The sequence below is a fragment of the Sinocyclocheilus anshuiensis genome, unplaced genomic scaffold (genome assembly GCF_001515605.1).
Source record: "Sinocyclocheilus anshuiensis isolate Anshui unplaced genomic scaffold, SAMN03320099.WGS_v1.1 scaffold483, whole genome shotgun sequence".
In the NCBI taxonomy this organism is placed as follows: domain Eukaryota; kingdom Metazoa; phylum Chordata; class Actinopteri; order Cypriniformes; family Cyprinidae; genus Sinocyclocheilus; species Sinocyclocheilus anshuiensis.
Genome location: NW_015552580.1, coordinates 128,451 through 134,866, shown reverse-complemented (window position 1 = coordinate 134,866; position 6,416 = coordinate 128,451). Strand labels below are relative to the sequence as shown.

The window sequence follows — 6,416 nt, the reverse complement described above, 5'->3', positions numbered from 1 at the left end:
ATAAAATACCAATATAAAATTATAAAAAGTATATATCGTCTTTCTAAATCATTCCCACACATAAGATTGTTGTTTAGGTCATACATACCACGTAATATTAGAATAAGCACCTCTTAGTTTCAAAATACTTAAGAGTATAAATGATTTGTAATTTTACAGGTTGTTACCCCTTTATTCCCCAAACTTCGCATATTATTCCCTTATACCTACACAGAGGTACTGAATAGGTACACTATAATTACAAAAAAGTTACACTGTAACTTCGGTTTACTTACGCAGTTCTTTCCAGGTTGCATATCTGGTTGTTACCCCCTTATTACCCAAACGTAACACATTGTTCCCTTGTACCTACACGTATGTTCTTTATAGGTACACTATAATTACAGAAACGTACACCGTAAATTCAGTATACTTACATAGTTCTTTGCGGGTTGTAATCTAAAGCGTTACCATTACGTGTTTTGGGGAGTTGCACCACATGACATTTAAAGCCTGAACTAATCTTTCCTTCTCATAAAAAAAGGTTAAATAATCAGATATTTTAAGAGACTTATTGACCTTGGCTCACTCACAAGGGTCTGCAGGGGTCGTCTCCATGACATAATTTCCTGTTTTATGTTTTGTTTTTTCATGCATGTTGGTCGCACCACATGAAAATCATTATCTACATTTTGGAAAGAAGTGTCAAATTGGACAAACTTAGAAACAAAAGAGCTTTTCTCCATCTGGGTAGATGAAGGAATTGATCAACAGATCCTGAAACAGTTTGATATTCTAGATTTGTGGCGTAGCTGTTTAAAAGCCATTTCCACCAAATGACTTCACAGAGTTTTAACAGCACTGATGGTGCAGATGTGTAAACGGGACCCAAAAAAAGCTGTTGAAAGCTGCTGGATGTGTGAACAGCAGATGTAGCATTTACCAGAAAAGGTAATCTGGCCGTTTTACTGCAACTTATCAGGTTTCGTGCTTGAAAGTGACTGTAACATACAAACATCAGGCACATGTGCTACAGCTGCTCAATAATATTTGTCCTCAATAAAAACAGATCTGTTTGTTCGTGGGAGACTGAGCAAAGCATTGAAGAAACAATGCTTTGTCTATCCAGTGGTGTCGTCATTCCCAAACATCATCCGCTGACTATTAAACCTTTTTATAAATATTTTGATCTCCCATCTGCACTGAGATTTTGCATGCGTATAAATGCAAAGTCCCACGTTTTCCACATTATCTCTGTTTCGGGCTGTGAAACTAAATCAAACCTTATACAGTTAACAAAGATCTGGCACATTGTGGGATGCATTTCTGCTGCCCTGCACTTGCCAGTGGTTGCAGATGCTGCATGACACTGACCTAAAGCAAACCTCGCTCTGTTTGCCCTCTCCAGCACAGTGTCAAAAGACACACGTTTCTCAAACATCCAACAGACACAGCAAATCTCCGCTTCCAACACGAACGAGACACAATAAAACCAGGGGAGACGGAAAAGTGCCAAAGAAAAGAGCTTGCGGCTTTTTTTGCCACTTAAGCTTAAACTTACAGGGAAGCCGCAGTGAGCTTCTGCTGCAGAAAGAGGTCAGAAATCTTCCATTTCATTTGCATGCAAACACAAAATGAATGAGAAGAGGGGGAAAATAGTTAAATAACTGTTAACAGCAGCACATGTGTTAAAATACTTAAGCACTGCAGCATTGTTCGTCAAAGAGACGTCAAACCTGCAGAAGAGGAGTGTGGGAAGGTTGCATAGAGGCACAGCAGGAAAGTGGAGAAGCAGAAAAGCAACACTTGCCTTAACCTTTGCCACAGCAGCCGGCATTGTCGCAGGACACACACACACAGACAGTGGATCACATGCTAGTGAACAGCTCACTCTTACCTGGCTGGGATGGTAGACAGCAGGACAGGGTTTGTGAAGATGTGCACTACAGATCAAGACACCTCACTTTCATGCTCTCTTTCCCCTCCTCTCTTTTTTCTTTCCTCTCTCTCCTCCCATTCTTCACCCCCACCTCTCCATGTATGGGTACACACACACACACACACACACACACACTTTCAGTCTTTTTCCTGTCCTCTCCTTTTATCTCTTTTCTTCTCCTGTGAAATCACAGACTGTGTAAATGGAAGCTGATGTGTTCATATATGAATAACTTCATCCGGTAACCGCTCATCTAATAGTTTATAGCTGTGTGAGCTGTGGATTTCTGTTTGTCCCAGCTTAACTTTGTAATACAAGTAAGAAATGTGTAGGTAGCTTCTCCTGGAAAGTGTAAACATTTCTCTGTGGCTTTATTGCTCTGTTTGTTTGTGCAGCCAGCCTGACACAGCAACAGCTCAGCCAATGGCGTGAGTTTGGGGCGGGGCTCTCTGTTTGTTCTACCAATGGTAAAGGAGTGGGAGTGTTTGGGAAACCTGTTTAACAACAGTCATCGGCTGCATATGCATACTTCTCTACTAGTAGGCGAAAAATGGTATGTGAAAAAAACAAGTATCTGGATGACCTAATACAGCGAGATTCTGAATACTTAATACTACACACATTCATACTATATACAACTGCGCAGATATTACGCACAAAAGCTTCAGAGCTTTACATACTGTGGAAATAAATGATTCGTATACAGGCTGTGTCTGAAAGCTGAAAAATGCATTCTCTGCAGGCAGCATATGGGGAAGGCAACAAGACGTCTGAATCCAATGATCATCATGTCACATCCTGTCTACCGAGATGCCTTCATCTGATCGATTCTTGAATGCAGCACAGATGTCTCTTTTGCTGCCCTTGATATCCCACAATCCTGTGCATTCGATTTCGTTACAATTAAGCTAAAAAATAAAAATTAAAGTTCTGAAAGTTGCAGTTGATGGTCAGTTTGTGTGTAAATGTACTTTTGACCAAATTTTTCCACTTTTAATGTCATTTCTAGTGAGAAATTATTGTTGTAATTAAATATTCGCTTAGTTATTGCCAAAGCTTGCTCTATTTTTGTTATAGATTGGCTTGCGGCAACCACATGTGACGACCCCGGGCTGGAGTCCGCTTCTTCCATCGGTGAAAGCCGATCTAGCGATCCACAGCGTGTATTTCCTCAGCGACCAGCACGGATCAGCTCCAGGCATGACGAAGCAGATATCGTCCTCTTTTGGAAGACCAAACAAAGTAGTTTCGCTTTCACAACGAAACACACGCCTTCACGACATGGCGGCGGCGGCAACAACAAAACTACAGCGAGAATAAAAGTTACGCCTTCTTTCTTTGCGTGAACATTTGGGCAGCGTTATGCAAATTTTCCCACATCATGACGTAGATATGTGGGGGAGTGTTAGAACAAGCCGTTTTAGGTAGGCGTGGTTGACTCTTAACTTTTATAAAGAATATATCTTTGGATTTGAGACTTTAGTCTTTGCAACTTTACAGATCTTCTTTATGCACCAAGAGCTTGTAACACTCCAAAGAGAAAGGACAAATTGAAATCGCATCATATGACCCCTTTAAATAATTATGCTGTCTCAGAAGTCTGTCCGAAATTTCAGGAGGCACCTTCCTGCAAAAGCTGCCTGCAAGACATTGACAGGGCAGAGAGGCGACAAGTCAGCTGCCTAAGATGTCGAACACAGCCATAATTTGTTATTAAATAAAATAATACATTTTACCAGATGTATGCTTTAAGATCTATACAGTAGTCTTTCTTTTCCTTGAAAATGGGTTAAAAATTGATGAGTCATCTTGCACCCAGGAATTTTGTCCAATTAAAAGTTCTCTAAAATGAGAATGCCCTCCCTAGAAACAGCAAGAAGCAAATCATAATTCATGATTTGTGTGGTGTTTCTTTTTTCCATCAAACACATTTTCAAAAACCGTTTTCAAACAGGTTTCCCTAACACTTCCTTCATTTGCCATTGGTGAGATGAACGGAGAGCTCCGCCCCAAACTCACGCCATTGGTTAAGCAATTATTGTCATGTCAGGCAGCTCATATAAACTGATGTTTCAACAGCACTTGAGTGTGGAAATCAGTCTACAGATTACTTATTGTTGACTCCGTATTTTAAACCTTTTAAACGTAGAAATGCTAAAATGGCATGGACATTACTGGTACCCTGGATTTAAAATTTGGCAGTACAACCGTTGGACAGAAGTACCGTATCTAACACCTTCCACTACTTCAGTTTATAGGTCAGCCCATCCAGCACCGTGCAAAACTTACCAGCATATTGCCAAAGCGTCACTTTGGATTTGCTAAGGTGTTCTGTGTGTTTCTTTAGCTTGTTACCATGAGGTTCCCAAGGGACTCCAATCCCTTCAGTTTCAGTGAACATTCCATTCGCTTCGAAATCTGCCTAAATTTCCTCTGTGAGCCACATAATTCATTCCATATATCATATCAGTAGCACAAACAGTCTGGAACATGACATTCAATACTTGTTATCATGGGGTTTGATATTTGAACAATAACAATAGTGTTAATTGCTTTAGCAATAATGCGCTGATATAGCTCGCACACTTGCACAAGACGCTTTAGCACAGGAAGAATGGTTTTCATAACACACTCGTAGAAGTGAATGACATCTGGGAGTTATCTGGTTAGAAAGCAGTCAGTCCCTGTGAGAGCTCAGTCCAGCGTAAGACATTTGTCACTGATTTGCCCGTCAAGAAAAGACACCAACAGAAATGCAGCTGAAAGCCGAGAGGTTTTACCAGTCACCATAAATCAAGGTTGGCGTTTACAGGAAAAGTCCAATGTAAATGCATCTATTCATCAAATTTGGTAATGTTTATTGCATCAGGTGAAGGTAGTCATCATTACATCAGAGGCCAGACTCAACGGCGGAGATGGGATTGGACCTCAGAAAGTGATCGGTTTCTGTCTCAGTGAGTGTTATGTACACTCTTGAGCACACTGACCCTAATGTGAACCTCTCTTGGACAAAAGCCTTTAATAAATCTTTCAATGGACAGGCTGATGAGACTAGGAATGTACTAGAAACTTAAGAGGATGTAGGTTCGTGTGGCGTTTCCACAATTGTTGCAAGTGCTTCCCAATGCAGCTAAAGCTTGGTGATCTATTTGCCAATATTTCACTAGTACACTAAGAAATACTTTGCTTGGATTTCTCTGTAGGTCTTTCTTTATTGACTTGTTTATTTTGAATGATTGGGGTTACGAAATTGGCCAATATAAAGTTTTGCAATCCAAAAATTTGATCGATTTTGGGGCATTTTGGGTAAAGAGTGACGTAAGGTAAATGAGCTCATGCTCAGTCATCTAAGCACAATAAAACAAATTTAGTATCCAAAAAGGTAGTTTCTGTTCAGTATTTCAAGCACGGCTACTCCTTCAACAGCGCACTTTTTCCCTGCCAACTTGTCAGTGGGACGCATGACGTCATTTTGAAGTGGAGATACGTTGAAGCCATGTCAAATAAACTGGCAATGACTCCGAATCTGTAGAAAAAACATTTACATGGGGACAGAGTGCAGTATACACAGTCATTCTCTGCTGAGTGATTCCCATAAACAGTGGAATCTAGTTTTACGTCTTGTCTGAGGGAAACTGTTTTAGACATAATACATGGTCACCTTCTCGTCTGGAGGAGCAGCGCAGACGTATGATACAGGATCTTGTCTGTAATCAGGCTCTGGGTCACCGACGCTCAAACACACACCTACAGTACTGCATTACAGAACAGGAGTTTCCCCTTAAACTCAACTGAAATTAAAGTTAATGTGGAAAAAAGATGGTGCAAGTAATTAAGTAATTAATTTTTGTACCTTATATAACCAAATGTAATTGTGATGAACATGGACAAACTAATTTTCTTATCAAATGAATAACAAATTTAAAAGAGAAGCAAAGAAACCAGTTTGAAGATAAAAACGTCTTAAATATGGGTTTGTTTCTTACAAACATGCAGCTTTTCACTTCACAAGATGTTAACTGATGGACTGGAGTGGATTATTATTGTGATGTTTTTATCAGCTGTTTGGACTCTCATTCTGATGGCACCCATTCACTGCAGAGGATTAATTGGTGAGTAAGTGATTTCTCCAAATCTGTTCTGATGAGGAAACAAACTAATCTACATCTTGAATGGCCAGACGTGAATAAAATTCAGGCAAATTTTCATTTTGGGGTGAACTATTCCTTCAACTTAATTAGCAAATGTGTGTAATAACTAGAGCCCGACCGATATGGGTTTTTCCAGGGCCGATACCGATATTAGGGAGTAAAAAAGGCCGATATTCGATATATCAGCCGATATTCTTTTTGTATATTATAGTACAGTACTAGTCAAAAGTTTGGACACTTTCCCATTCAAGGGTCCAAACATTTGACTGGTACTATATATAGAATACAGTATATACACATAAACAGAATATACAGTGGTGTGAAAAAGTGTTGGCCCCCTTCCTGAT

General features: G+C 39.9%; 1 protein-coding gene and 1 long non-coding RNA gene across 2 annotated transcripts in view; one reads left to right on the top strand and one right to left on the bottom strand.

Moving 5' to 3' along the window:
- The window catches only part of LOC107665259 (spondin-2-like), a 24,650-nt gene extending 22,722 nt beyond the window's left edge, over window positions 1-1,928 (bottom strand). Inside the window, exon 1 of the mRNA XM_016456064.1 lies at window positions 1,877-1,928. The gene's annotated coding sequence lies outside the window, so the exon portion shown is untranslated. The remainder of the gene's footprint in view (window positions 1-1,876) is intronic.
- Window positions 1,929-3,001: 1,073 nt separating this feature from the next.
- LOC107665262 (uncharacterized) overlaps window positions 3,002-6,416 on the top strand; it is a 19,730-nt gene continuing 16,315 nt past the window's right edge. The window contains exon 1 of the long non-coding RNA XR_001631532.1: window positions 3,002-3,081. This is a non-coding gene — a long non-coding RNA (uncharacterized LOC107665262). The remainder of the gene's footprint in view (window positions 3,082-6,416) is intronic.